The sequence below is a fragment of the Girardinichthys multiradiatus genome, chromosome 17 (genome assembly GCF_021462225.1).
Source record: "Girardinichthys multiradiatus isolate DD_20200921_A chromosome 17, DD_fGirMul_XY1, whole genome shotgun sequence".
Classification (NCBI taxonomy): domain Eukaryota; kingdom Metazoa; phylum Chordata; class Actinopteri; order Cyprinodontiformes; family Goodeidae; genus Girardinichthys; species Girardinichthys multiradiatus.
In genome coordinates this window covers 921,664-936,589 of record NC_061809.1, presented here as the reverse complement: position 1 = coordinate 936,589, position 14,926 = coordinate 921,664, and the positions used below count along the sequence as shown (strand labels likewise).

Here is a 14,926-nt window from a genome sequence, read left to right as displayed (position 1 = left end):
ACAGTTTGCTCCTGCAGGCCTCAGAGAGAAAGTAAGCAATGCTTACACCTTAATTTCCCCGTTCATGAATGAAAATACCGGATACACATACAGTATTTCATTCGTACTTAACTTTAAATGGTAAAATGGTAAATGGACCGAATTTATATAGCGCCTTTCCAGTCATACAGACCGCTCAAAGCGCTTTACACTAGAGCCACATTCACCCAATCGCACTCACTAACGCTCACACATTCATACACCAATACGCATATGATCGATGATCGTATGACATCTTTGGATCCAGTTTGAAGAGTTTATGTATTTTTGCCAGCAAAGAGACATTAGCGCGCTGTTCCTCTCCGGCCAGCCTCTCAGCAGAGCGGACCTTTGGAAAAGGGGTGCTTTTATACAGCCAGTGGCATCATGGGAAGTCTGCTGCTACCCCCCTTTCCTCAGTTGCTGGAAGTCAGTTAAATGCAATTTATTTTCAAAGTTCCAGAAAAGTTTGTACCAGAGTTTTAATGTTGTTTCCATGGCTGGGTCCCAACAATATTAATAATCAACTGTTTCTCTACTTAAGCTCAAGGTTTTAAGAATACAGAGTCTTGGATTCCTTGATCCAGCCAGCTTTAGAACTTCTATGTTATTATGGGGTAACGTGTGAAAATGTTAGGACATAATGTGGTTATCAACGCACTTGGACATATTACTTTTAATATCGATTTTAACAACTGAAAAAATAGATTATATAAATAAATAATAATTAAAGCCAAAAAAATGGCATTAAAAACTCGATCAGAACATCATTGTACAGTATTTTAAAGGACAAGTTAAGGACAACTCTTTAGTGTGCTTTTGACTGTTGAAGATACACCATCCAAATATCTCAAGTGATGGGAATTCAAAACAACAGCCAACATGTCCAAGTCTAAGCTAGTTCACCCCAAAAGAGTGTGCAAAATGCTAAACAAGGTCTCCTAAACCCTAAAAGTATCTTCATAGGACCTACAGCAGGCTCTTGTTACTGTTGCTAGAAAAGTACATGGCTGTACAATCAGAGATTGTACAGGTTTAACTTTAATTGGAGATGTGCAAGGAGGAAAATTCCCTTTCTTGAAAAAACATGAAAACCAGACTAAAGTTATCCAGAAAGAACCTGGACAGACGATCGGGACTTCTGAAAAAATGTTCTGTAAAGAGATGAGCCTAAATTGTAATTATTTGGGCACCAGAGCAGAGGACGTGTTTGGTGTAAACAAAATACCGCAAAAGTACTTTACACCAACTGTAAAGCATAGTGTTGGAAGGGTCAAGTTTCAATGAAGCTTTTCTTCTGCAGGATCTGACTAGCTCACCATCACAGTATCCACCATGAAATGTATCGTATAACAGAGTGTCGGGCCATCTGTAAAATAATGAAAGCTGAAGCAGAACTTTACCCTGTACATTCACAATGACCAATAACATACCATTAAATACACCAAGAACTGGTGAACAATTAGGAAAGCTCTGGAATAGAGTCTTAACTCAGATCTTTATGCCTCTGAAATCCTGTTGGGTGACCAAAAACAGACTCAACATGTGACTTCATAATTTTACCTCTGTTTAATCAGTAAAGCAAGCACACTTTAATTTCACAGAATAAAACAAAGAGAAAAAATATTGAATAGGGTGTCCTAATCTTTCCACATGACTGTAAAGGACAAGGAGGGCAGTGCACTCCCCCTTGACTGGTATTTGGTAACATACAGTACAGACCAAAGGTTTGGACACACCTTCTCATTCAAAGAGTTGTCTTTACTTTCATGACTATGAATATTGTAGCTTCACACTGAAGGCATCAAAACTATGAATTAACTCATGTGGAATTATATACTGAACAAAAAAGTGTGAAATAACTGAAAATATGTCTTATATTCTAGGTTCTTCAAAGTAGCCACCTTTTGCTTTGATTACTGCTCCACACACTCTTGGTATTCTGTTGATGAGCTTCAAGAGGTCGTCACCTGAAATGGTTTTCACTTCACAGGTGTGCCCTGTCAGGTTTAATAAGTGAGATTTCAAGCCTTATAAATGGGGTTGGGACCATCAGTTGTTTTGTGCAGGAGGTGGATACAGTACACAGCTGATAGTCCTACTGAACAGACTGTTAGAATTTGTATTATGGCAAGAAAAAAGCAGCTAAGTAAAGAAAAACGAGTAGCCATCATTACTTTAAGAAATGAAGGTCAGTCAATCCGAACAATTGGGAAAACTTTGAAAGTGTCCCCAAGTGCAGTTGAAAAAATCATCAAGCACTACAAAGAAACTGGCTCACATGAGGACCGCCCCAGGAAAGGAAGACCAAGAGTCACCTCTGCTGCGGACGATAAGTTCATCCGAGTCACCAGCCTCAGAAATCACAGGTTAACAGCAGCTCAGATTAGAGAACAAGTCAATGCCACACAGAGTTCTAACAGCAGACACATCTCTAGAACAACTGTTAAGAGGAGACTGTGTGAATCAGGCCTTCATGGTAAAATAGCTGCTAGGAAACCACTGCTGAGGACAGGCAACAAGCAGAAGAGACTTGTTTGGGCTAAAGAACACAAGTAATGGACATTAGACCAGTGGAAATCTGTGCTTTGGTCTGATGAGTCCAAGTTTGAGATCTTTGGTTCCAATCACCGTGTCTTTGTGCGGCGCAGAAGAGGTGAACGGATGGACTCCACATCCTTGGTTCCCACCGTGAAGCATGGAGGAGGAGGTGTGATGGTGTGGGGGTGCTTTGATGGTGACACTGTTGGGGATTTATTCAAAATTTAAGACATACTGAACCAGCATGGCTACCACAGCATCTTGCAGCGGCATGCTATTCCATCCAGTTTGCATTTAGTTGGACCATCATTTATTTTTCAACAGGACAATGACCCCAAACACACCTCCAGGCTGTGTAAGGGCTATTTGACCAAGAAGGAGAGTGATGGGGTGCTGCGCCAGATGACCTGGCCTCCACAGTCACCGGACCTGAACCCAATCGAGATGGTTTGGGGTGAGCTGGACCGCAGAGTGAAGGCAAAAGGGCCAACAAGTGCTAAGCATCTCTGGGAACTCCTTCAAGACTGTTGGAAAACCATTTCAGGTGACTACCTCTTGAAGCTCATCAACAGAATACCAAGATACAAATTCTAACAGTCTGTTCAGTAGGACTATCAGCTGTGTACTGTATCCACCTCCTGCACAAAACAACTGATGGTCCCAACCCCATTTATAAGGCTTGAAATCTCACTTATTAAACCTGACAGGGCACACCTGTGAAGTGAAAACCATTTCAGGTGACTACCTCTTGAAGCTCATCAACAGAATACCAAGAGTGTGTGGAGCAGTAATCAAAGCAAAAGGTGGCTACTTTGAAGAACCTAGAATATAAGACATATTTTCAGTTGTTTCACACTTTTTTGTTCAGTATATAATTCCACATGTGTTAATTCATAGTTTTGATGCCTTCAGTGGGAAGCTACAATATTCATAGTCATGAAAATAAAGAAAACTCTTTGAATGAGAAGGTGTGTCCAAACTTTTGGTCTGTACTGTATATGTGGGCAATCAGTCCAAGCAAACATTTCCTTGTTACTTATTCTCTTACTAAAGTACCAACAGATTGGTCCCCACAAAATTCGAGCTCCACTTCTTAATGCATATTGTGCTCTGATTTAATTAACACTCACCTGTAAAAAGATGTTCATCAGAGAGCATGGGTCATTGAACTAATCCCTAGGCTCTGTCAACAAGTGGAGCTAACCTGTTTTTTGAAGTATCCATATTAAGCCGAAGTGAAACAGGTTGCCTTGAAGCAGAACCAGTCCTTCCCTATCTTCTGTTTTTGCTTTTTTGTCACATTTGAAAGTTTGTTTCATTTTTATACATAACCTCAGTAAATACAAAATCTAGTTTTCAATGGATGATTTGAAAATTAGCCACACACTGTTTACTGCCAGATCTATAGAATCAATTAAACAGAACCTGTTTGGCAACATGAAGTAGGTCAAAAGATCTCAAAAAGCAACAAAAGCCCCGATCTAAAAACAATTCAAGAACAGATAGAAACAAAGTAATTCATATTTGTCTGGAAAAGTTCACAAAGACATTTCTAAGGCTTTAGTGTTCCAGTGAACTACAGTGAGAAGTTTTATCACAAATGGAGAACATAGAACAGTGGTGAACCTTCCATGGAGTGGCTGGCCTATTAAAATTAGTTCTGGAGTACATTGACAACTCATCCAGGAGGTCATAATAAAACCCAGAGCAACATCTAAAGCACTTCAGACACCACTTGCCTCCATTCAGGTCCGAGTTCATGAGTTAACAAAAACAAAGAGAGACTGGGCATAAATGGCCTCCATGGGAGAGTTCCAAAGCCAAGACTACTGCTGAGCAAAAATAACTCAAGGTCACATTTGCCCAAAAAACACACTGATGATACTTCAATATGGGGAAATATTTTGTGGATTGATGAGACAAAAGTGGAACTTTTTAGATGGTAAGTGTTGTGCTAGATCTGGTGTAAAACTAAACAGCCTCTCAGAAAAAGAACATAATACCTACAGTGAAATGTGGCGGTAGTGTGATGGTGTCAAGGCTACTTTAACAACTGGATGACTTGCTTTAATTAATGGAACCAGTGATTCTGCTCTAGCAAGAAATCCTGACAGAATGTCAGGTCATCAGATCGTGACCTTAAGCTCAAGCATATTTTAGTTATGCAGTAGAACAATTATCCAGTTATACAAATCCACTTCTGAATGATTCAAAAACACAATAAAGGTTTAGGAATGGTCTAGTCAAAGTGCAGCCTTAAACAGACCATTCATGCTTGAAAACTCTCCAATGTAGCTGGTATAAAACAATTCTGCAAAGAAGAGTGGGCCAAAACATCTACATAGCAATGTAAAAGAATCACTGTCAGTTATATCAAATGTCTGATGGTAGTTGCTGCTGCAGGGGCTGGCACAACCAACTATTAGTTGTAAGAGGAAATTACGTTTTCACATAAAGCTCATTTGGCTTGTACAGGTTTTTTCATTCTATTTTCCCTCTATTATTCTCAAGAATCTAGGTTTTACCTCACAATGTTTTTGACCCTTTACAATGGCAATTTACATTGTGCCATGAGACCATTTAATGAAGTTTTAGACTGGTGACTATGAATTTGCAAATGCTTAAAACCGAATAACTTATATAAGTATCACATAAAACAAAACCTGATTGGTAAATCCGCATTACTCAATCTTAGCCTCCAAAACATTAAGAAAACATAAAGCAATGGATGCATAATAAAGCTCAAAACATTAGCAGTCATTTTTACTTGGCATATGCGGTTTTAGTAACCTGGATCTACATTGTTATTACCATCAGTTATCCTAATATGCATGTTTTTGGACTGTTGACAGAAAGCAGGGTCCCAGAAAATATATCCACACAGGAACACAGACAACATGCTAACTCTGCATGTGAACTTTTAATTTATGAAGAAAACCTGGCAGCCAGAAAATGATCTCATTAGTAGGCCACAGGCTGTTACATAACTTTGTGTCCAGTATGCAGCAGACCACTTTTTCACAATTAAATACATTGTTGGTGTTTTCCATTTGTAGTTAAAAGTCAGAATTTCTGAGTTCCAAGTTTGAAGGATCAACAAGCGTGAAGGCAGTATTATGATTTGAAAATCAAACGTTCCACAGCTCAAAATCTAATCTGGCTGCCACATGAAAAAACCAAGCAAAGGTAGCAGTTGTACGCTAACTATTAAGACTTCTTCGTTATCTTATAACATTTTTAGCATTTTATATAGCTTTTAAATGCATACATCTCAAAGACATTCTTTGTTTTGCTTGTACAGGTCCTTCTCAAAATATTAGCATATTGTGATAAAGTTCATTATTTTCCATAATGTCATGATGAAAATTTAACATTCATATATTTTAGATTCATTGCACACTAACTGAAATATTTCAGGTCTTTTATTGTCTTAATACGGATGATTTTGGCATACAGCTCATAAAAACCCAAAATTCCTATCTCACAAAATTAGCATATCATTAAAAGGGTCTCTAAACGAGCTATGAACCTAATCATCTGAATCAACGAGTTAACTCTAAACACCTGCAAAAGATTCCTGAGGCCTTTAAAACTCCCAGCCTGGTTCATCACTCAAAACCCCAATCATGGGTAAGACTGCCGACCTGACTGCTGTCCAGAAGGCCACTATTGACACCCTCAAGCAAGAGGGTAAGACACAGAAAGACATTTCTGAACGAATAGGCTGTTCCCAGAGTGCTGTATCAAGGCACCTCAGTGGGAAGTCTGTGGGAAGGAAAAAGTGTGGCAGAAAACGCTGCACAACGAGAAGAGGTGACCAGACCCTGAGGAAGATTGTGGAGAAGGGCCGATTCCAGATCTTGGGGGACCTGCGGAAGCAGTGGACCGAGTCTGGAGTAGAAACATCCAGAGCCACCGTGCACAGGCGTGTGCAGGAAATGGGCTACAGGTGCCGCATTCCCCAGGTCAAGCCACTTTTGAAGCAGAAACAGCAGCAGAAGCGCCTGACCTGGGCTACAGAGAAGCAGCACTGGACTGTTGCTCAGTGGTCCAAAGTACTTTTTTCGGATGAAAGCAAATTCTGCATGTCATTCGGAAATCAAGGTGCCAGAGTCTGGAGGAAGACTGGGGAGAAGGAAATGCCAAAATGCCAGAAGTCCAGTGTCAAGTACCCACAGTCAGTGATGGTCTGGGGTGCCGTGTCAGCTGCTGGTGTTGGTCCACTGTGTTTTATCAAGGGCAGGGTCAATGCAGCTAGCTATCAGGAGATTTTGGAGCACTTCATGCTTCCATCTGCTGAAAAGCTTTATGGAGATGAAGATTTCATTTTTCAGCACGACCTGGCACCTGCTCACAGTGCCAAAACCACTGGTAAATGGTTTACTGACCATGGTATAACTGTGCTCAATTGGCCTGCCAACTCTCCTGACCTGAACCCCATAGAGAATCTGTGGGATATTGTGAAGAGAACGTTGAGAGACTCAAGACCCAACACTCTGGATGAGCTAAAGGCCGCTATCGAAGCATCCTGGGCCTCCATAAGACCTCAGCAGTGCCACAGGCTGATTGCCTCCATGCCACGCCGCATTGAAGCAGTCATTTCTGCAAAAGGATTCCTGACCAAGTATTGAGTGCATAACTGTACATGATTATTTGAAGGTTGACGTTTTTTGTATTAAAAACACTTTTCTTTTATTGGTCGGATGAAATATGCTAATTTTGTGAGATAGGAATTTTGGGTTTTCATGAGCTGTATGCCAAAATCATCCGTATTAAGACAATAAAAGACCTGAAATATTTCAGTTAGTGTGCAATGAATCTAAAATATATGAATGTTAAATTTTCATCATGACATTATGGAAAATAATGAACTTTATCACAATATGCTAATATTTTGAGAAGGACCTGTACTGCAGAAATATTTTTAACTATGACTTGCTGAAACATGCATTGTAAATTAACACATACTTAGACTTAATGAAAAAGGTTTCCTGTTCATGGTTTTAGGGTAAGGATAGGAGAATTTGTATGCATAGAACACTCTTCAAACACAAACCCCACAGAAAACAGGGGGAGAGCACAGATCAGTGTCCAAGAATAACATAGTCAGCAGCAAAGGAAGTAGTTGAAAAGACAGACTAGATACAAGAGCTTTGGAACAGCAATCCTACTATACACTGGACCAACACAAAGCCACACAACTTTTATTTGAACACTTTTCCAAAAGCATGACTGTTAAGTTAATTCATTACTCTTAGTTTTGTCAGAGTGTGTGTGTAATGTGTGTCCTGTGTTTCTCTCTGTTGCCCTGGACTGACAACCTATCCAGGTTGTACCCCATCTCTTGCCCGGTGGCTGCTGAAGATGGGCACTGGCCCCCACCACAACCCTCCGATGATTAGATGGGAAGACAATGGATAGATGGATGGACATTTCTTACTCAAACTACAACTACAACATTCAGCTGAAATAACAGTGAATGAAAAACTATTTTTGGCTACTTTTATACTCATGGCATGCGATCTCTGTGAAAAAGCCACATCATTCCTCATCAAAGTGAAGTCTCTCCATTCACAAGTATGTGACTGTGTGGTGAAGTAGGTGTAAACTATCATTATGAGCTCTGGATATGAAGGTCTGTACTTCAGGCTTGACACTCTGTTGTATCTATGCTGAAGACTCTTATTTTGAAGTAAGAAAGGAAGTAGTTTCTGTAATACCCTGTTAGGATGACAGAGTAGGCTATTAAGGACTCATCAGGCAGGCTAACTTTTGGATACATGAGCATTGAAAGACTCTCCTGTAGGTAATTTATCTTGTAATATTTTGGATATTGTGTAAAAAAAAGAAACAGAATGCCAGACAAAATACACTTGATCTGAGACACCCCTGACCCACTAATGATATGCTGCTAATGGTGCTAAACTTGGCATTATGTTTGAAGCTTCCTGTTTTTAATTAATCAAGAATTCATTTGATCCCAAATGGTTTCTAAAAACCTAAATCTAAATGTAATCTAAAATGACTCGTGAGGTGGGTGTCTCTTTACACCTCTACTACAAAGTAATGAGTTTGTAAAAGCTGTGCAAAAAAGTAATCAAATGTTTGTTTTTACTGCCTTGATAACAAAAAGGCACCAAATGAAAATTACCTAATTTATTAATTTGTTAACTGCAATTTTAGCCATATATGTTCAATTAAACCGCACTTGATGTTTCAAAATACTTATTTCCATATTAATAAGATTTAACACTTATTATTTAATGCCCACGTTGTTGTAATTTAGCTCTAAGATTAACCTTAATCCCTCGGTATTATAATGGTTATTAAAATGCATCTAATCCTACCATAAACTAAGCAGTCAGCAGCTAAGGCTCTCAGTGATGTACATATTTATTGGCAACCCCTGGTAAACATGTGTAAAAAGCCATTAAATAAAAGTATAACTTATTGCAATAAAATAATCAAAGAGTGAAAACTTCAGAAAAATCTAAACTTTCGATTAATGGAATGGGGAAATTTAAATATAATGCTCACACATTTCCAGTAAAACAAATGCAATGAAGTGTTTTTATAAATCACATCCTGTTTCCCTGGAGGGCAAACATGATGTGACACAGAGACCCATCTGTTTTAGGCACACAATAGGAAAGACTAGAGAGCATGCAATTGTTACTCACCTCAGTTCGCTCAAATTTACATTCAGAACATCCTGGACAGGATTTCTAGACGCAGCCAAGGGCCGGAGGGGGTCTGGTTTGGGGACCAGTGGATTTCGTCTCTTCTTTTTGCAGATGACGTGGTCCTGCTGGCCCCCTCTAGCCAAGACCTACAGCATGCGCTGTGGCGGTTCGCAGCCGAGTGTGAAGCGGCTGGGATGAGGATCAGCTCCTCCAAGTCCGAGGCCATGGTACTCGACCGGAAAATGGTAGCTTGTCCTCTTCAGGTTGGAGGGGAGTTCCTGCCTCAAGTGGAGGAGTTTAAGTATCTCGGGGTCTTGTTCACGAGTGAGGGAAGAATGGAGCGGAAGATCGACAGACGGATCGGTGCAGCTGCCACAGTAATGGGGGCGCTGTGCCGGTCCATTGTGGTGAAGAGAGAGCTGAGCCGAAAAGCAAAGCTCTCAATTTACCGGTCGGTCTACGTTCCTACCCTCACCTATGGCCATGAACTTTGGGTCATGACCGAAAGAACGAGATCACGGGTACAAGCGGCTGAAATGAGCTTCCTCCGTAGGGTGGCCGGGCACTCCCTTAGAGATAGGGTGAGGAGCTCGGCCATCCGGGAGGAGCTCGGAGTAGAGCCGCTGCTCCTCCACATCGAGAGGAGCCAGTTGAGGTGGCTCGGGCATCTATACCGGATGCCTCCTGGACGCCTTCCTCGGGAGGTGTTCCAGGCACGTCCCACCGGGAGGAGGCCCAGGGGACGGCCCAGGACACGCTGGAGGGACTATGTCTCTCGGCTGGCCTGGGAACGCCTTGGGCTCCCCCTGGAGGAGCTGGAGGAGGTGTCTGGAGAGAGGGACGTCTGGGCATCTCTGCTGAGTCTGCTGCCCCCGCGACCCGGTCCTGGATAAGCGGAAGACGACGAACGAACGAACGAACGAACGAACAATACTTCAAAAGTTCAAAACAACTGGAACAGTAACAAACAAGGCTGGATGAGGACCCAAGTTTATCTCGTCATCAAACACAGTGAGAAAAATAATTAGCGATCTCCAAAGATCATTGTTAGAGAACTGCAGCTTGGGGTCATAACAGCCATTATGAGATGCTAGGAAGAAGCCTTTTTTGTCCTACCATCACCAACGTAAACTCCAATGGGATGGTCCATGTGCTTTGGCCAGAGGAAACAAAAGGCAAACGCATTTCAAGAGTGGCAGGGTGCATCACACAAGTCACATTACAGTAGTTAGCACCTTTAGCACACCTTGGACGGGTTTAGCTGAAGTGCGCCAGAACATATTACTGATATTCCAACATGGAAGCATTATGACAGCCATCAAAGTGTGTGTGTGTAGGATTCTGCTACTGCAACAAAATATGCAATTATTTTAGGAATGAAAGTATTCCTTTACTATGAACACGAGATTTAACCTAAACTTTAATCCATGAGATGAGGTAAGGAGCCATTAGTCAGTGAGCTTATCTCCTACTGGCTTTGGTTTCATAGCAGCCAACAGTCTGATTAATACCAGTCTGCAGAGCGCACAAACTGCCAATTGGCTGCCAGCCAACACATATTTGTAGACATGCATACACCTATGTTTGTTTAGCAGTACAGGTATAAAATTCTAATGTTAAGGGATTACATCAAATGTTTGCAAATGACTCATTTTTGTGTTAGAGCTAAAGTGCAGAGGTGGTCATTTTAGACTTAAGCTTCACAAGAAGTGCCTTTGTAATACTTACTGTCTGTTCTACAAAAGATGCACACAACAACGGTGGCTTAAAAGCAGGACTTTGGAACACAGTCACACAAAACCGACCAGAGAGAAGGCGAACTTGTCAAAATAAGATTACCCATTTCAAGGCTGAGTAAGTGAATCAATATGAAGAGGTCCAAACAGCAGCTGTATTGGCTTCAGAGACTGGAATTACAATGTGCCCCATATAATCACTGTCAGTCCAGATTCCCTTGCATAAAAAGAAATTTAGGCTTATGTGAAAAACAGTAGAACACCAAACCAACCTCTCTGGGTTTCTTTAAAATATTTGGATATATGGATATTCAAAGTGAATGTGAACAATATGAAAATTTATATAACCAAACAATTAAAACTGAAAAACATATATTTTAAAGGCTTTAGTAAAATCTAATTTTGATTAAAATAACAAGACCTTTATATTTATCCCCCCTTAAAATAGCTAAAATCACATAAAAGCATATCAAATCAGGTGTATATGAGTAGAACATCATTACTCAGCATTTTGAAGGAGATTTGCCCTGTTTACCTCAGATCAACCTCAGATATTTGGTCTGGTGTGCTCCTGAGTGCACATCAAGGTGACATCCAAAGAGCTCAAATGGAGGACATTCAAAACAAGTGCCAACTTGTCCGGGTATGTCTGCCCAAGCAAGTTCACCCTGAAACCAGATGGCAAGATGCTAAAAGACGTGACCAACACTAAATTGTAACACCTACGGTGTTATAATTTAGCTGTTTAGGTTTTGTCTAGCAAATGTTGAAACAGCATGCCTCTACAGTCTGAAAGAGACTGCACAAGTTGAACTTCCATTGAAAATATTTGCTCTCTAAGAAACACATGAAGGCCACACTGAAGTTTACCAGACAGAAGGTAGGTAAAGACAAGGACTTTCATAGAGCCCAGGTTTTTGAGAAAGTTTAGTCTAAAACTGACATTTTTGGAAACCGGAACACAGGACATGTTTTCATAAACCAAATACAGGATTTCCGAAAAATAACCTCATACCAACTTTAAAACATTGAGGTGGAAGTGTCATGGTTATGGAATGCTTTGCTGCAGCAGCTCATCATTATAGAATTCATTATACAGGTCCTTCTCAAAATATTAGCATATTGTGATAAAGTTCATTATTTTCCATAATGTAATGATGAAAATTTAACATTCATATATTTTAGATTCATTGCACACTAACTGAAATATTTCAGGTCTTTTATTGTCTTAATACAGATGATTTTGGCATACAGCTCATGAAAACCCAAAATTCCTATCTCACAAAATTAACATATCATTAAAAGGGTCTCTAAACGAGCTATGAACCTAATCATCTGAATCAACGAGTTAACTCTAAACACCTGCAAAAGATTCCTGAGGCCTTTAAAACTCCCAGCCTGGTTCATCACTCAAAACCCCAATCATGGGTAAGACTGCCGACCTGACTGCTGTCCAGAAGGCCACTATTGACACCCTCAAGCAAGAGGGTAAGACACAGAAAGACATTTCTGAACGAATAGGCTGTTCCCAGAGTGCTGTATCAAGGCACCTCAGTGGGAAGTCTGTGGGAAGGAAAAAGTGTGGCAGAAAACGCTGCACAACGAGAAGAGGTGACCGGACCCTGAGGAAGATTGTGGAGAAGGGCCGATTCCAGACCTTGGGGGACCTGCGGAAGCAGTGGACTGAGTCTGGAGTAGAAACATCCAGAGCCACCGTGCACAGGCGTGTGCAGGAAATGGGCTACAGGTGCCGCATTCCCCAGACCTGGGCTACAGAGAAGCTGCACTGGACTGTTGCTCAGTGGTCCAAAGTACTTTTTTCGGATGAAAGCAAATTCTGCATGTCATTCGGAAATCAAGGTGCCAGAGTCTGGAGGAAGACTGGGGAGAAGGAAATGCCAAAATGCCAGAAGTCCAGTGTCAAGTACCCACAGTCAGTGATGGTCTGGGGTGCCGTGTCAGCTGCTGGTGTTGGTCCACTGTGTTTTATCAAAGGCAGGGTCAATGCAGCTAGCTATCAGGAGATTTTGGAGCACTTCATGCTTCCATCTGCTGAAAAGCTTTATGGAGATTAAGATTTCATTTTTCAGCACGACCTGGCACCTGCTCACAGTGCCAAAACCACTGGTAAATGGTTTACTGACCATGGTATCACTGTGCTCAATTGGCCTGCCAACTCTCCTGACCTGAACCCCATAGAGAATCTGTGGGATATTGTGAAGAGAACGTTGAGAGACTCAAGACCCAACACTCTGGATGAGCTAAAGGCCGCTATCGAAGCATCCTGGGCCTCCATAAGACCTCAGCAGTGCCACAGGCTGATTGCCTCCATGCCACGCCGCATTGAAGCAGTCATTTCTGCAAAAGGATTCCCAACCAAGTATTGAGTGCATAACTGTACATGATTATTTGAAGGTTGACGTTTTTTGTATTAAAAACACTTTTCTTTTATTGGTCGGATGAAATATGCTAATTTTGTGAGATAGGAATTTTGGGTTTTCATGAGCTGTATGCCAAAATCATCCGTATTAAGACAATAAAAGACCTGAAATATTTCAGTTAGTGTGCAATGAATCTAAAATATATGAATGTTAAATTTTCATCATGACATTATGGAAAATAATGAACTTTATCACAATATGCTAATATTTTGAGAAGGACCTGTACATTTTACAATGTACCAGAAGGTGCCCAAAGAAAATCTGAGATCATGTATAAAAACAAAATTAAATCTGAAGCACAATGTTGATCTGAAACATACCGGTAAAACACACCCACAACTGAAAAAATGGAAATGGATCTTGATTTCATTGAGATGTGGGATGACTTGAAACAGACTATAGATCAAGACACCCTTCAAACATCCCCCAGCTCAATTTGTATTTCTTTATTTGCCTTTTATATTTCTAAAACAAGTTGTCCTCATGAGAGCAAAGTGGAACCAAAGACAAATCCCTTGTTTGTGTGCACAAACTTTGCAAATAAAGCTGATTCCGATTCTGATTCTCAGTGTGAGGAGTGGCAGCTAAAGCTGTAATGCTCTGCTTGTATATAAAAAATTTATTAGAAATTGCTTTGGGATTTTATCAAATGCAATGGACACGGAGACAGAAACGAAAGGGAAAACACAGGGAGAAGAAAAAAAGGGAGAAAGGTGGGGCAAAAACATAAAAGAGAGAGGAGATAAGAATAGAGGAAAGAAAGAGGGATAAAGAGAATACAAGATAACACCCTAGAAGTCTGCTTCTACATGTCCAGAAAGAGAGAAAGAAAGATGTCTCTGTGTATCTGTAAACACCTAGAACCAAACAACTGTGGATGTATGTGTGTGCGCGCTTGTGTATATAAGGTTTTTCATAAGAATATTCAATACAGGGTGTGAGAAGAAACAGACCTGCCCCCAGGACCCGAGGCAGAGAAAGAGGAGATCGAGGCCACAGACATCCAAAGGCCCCCCAGAACACAGGAGCTTGGGAGGACCACTGCCAGGACTACTGCACACCCTCCCATGGAGTAGAGCAGAGGAGAGCCCCGGGGGGACCACTCAGCAGCCACAGTGCAGAACCCCCCTGGGACCTGCACTGACGAGCCCTCGGGCCCCGTCGGCAGCCAGCTATGCTGGAGCAGGTCCAGCCATGGACTCAGAGACCCGAAACCCGAGGGCACATCACCCCCAGCAGAGGCCCAGCAAAGGAACTGATAGCAGGTGTATAAAGTATGGTGAGGAGAAACCTGACTGGCTTGCAAAGATTCCTGACCCTTAGCCTTCTTGAACTCCTTTGAGATTAATTGAAGCAGAGGCTGCAATTCTGGTTTTCCCAGCTAACTATGAACGCACTTCCAAGTCTTCTGGAAGATGTTTCCAGAATAGTTAAAAGTTGGGTCCATCAACAAAATAGACCTTGCAGATTAAGAACAGGATGTCATCAAAGTTCATGTACATCTAAA

The 14,926-nt window shown here is 41.2% G+C and overlaps 1 protein-coding gene across 3 annotated transcripts in view; it reads right to left on the bottom strand.

Annotated features, from left to right (window-relative positions):
- Positions 1-14,926, bottom strand: part of ano2b (anoctamin 2b) — a 122,671-nt gene that overhangs the window by 95,397 nt on the left and 12,348 nt on the right. The window lies entirely within an intron of this gene.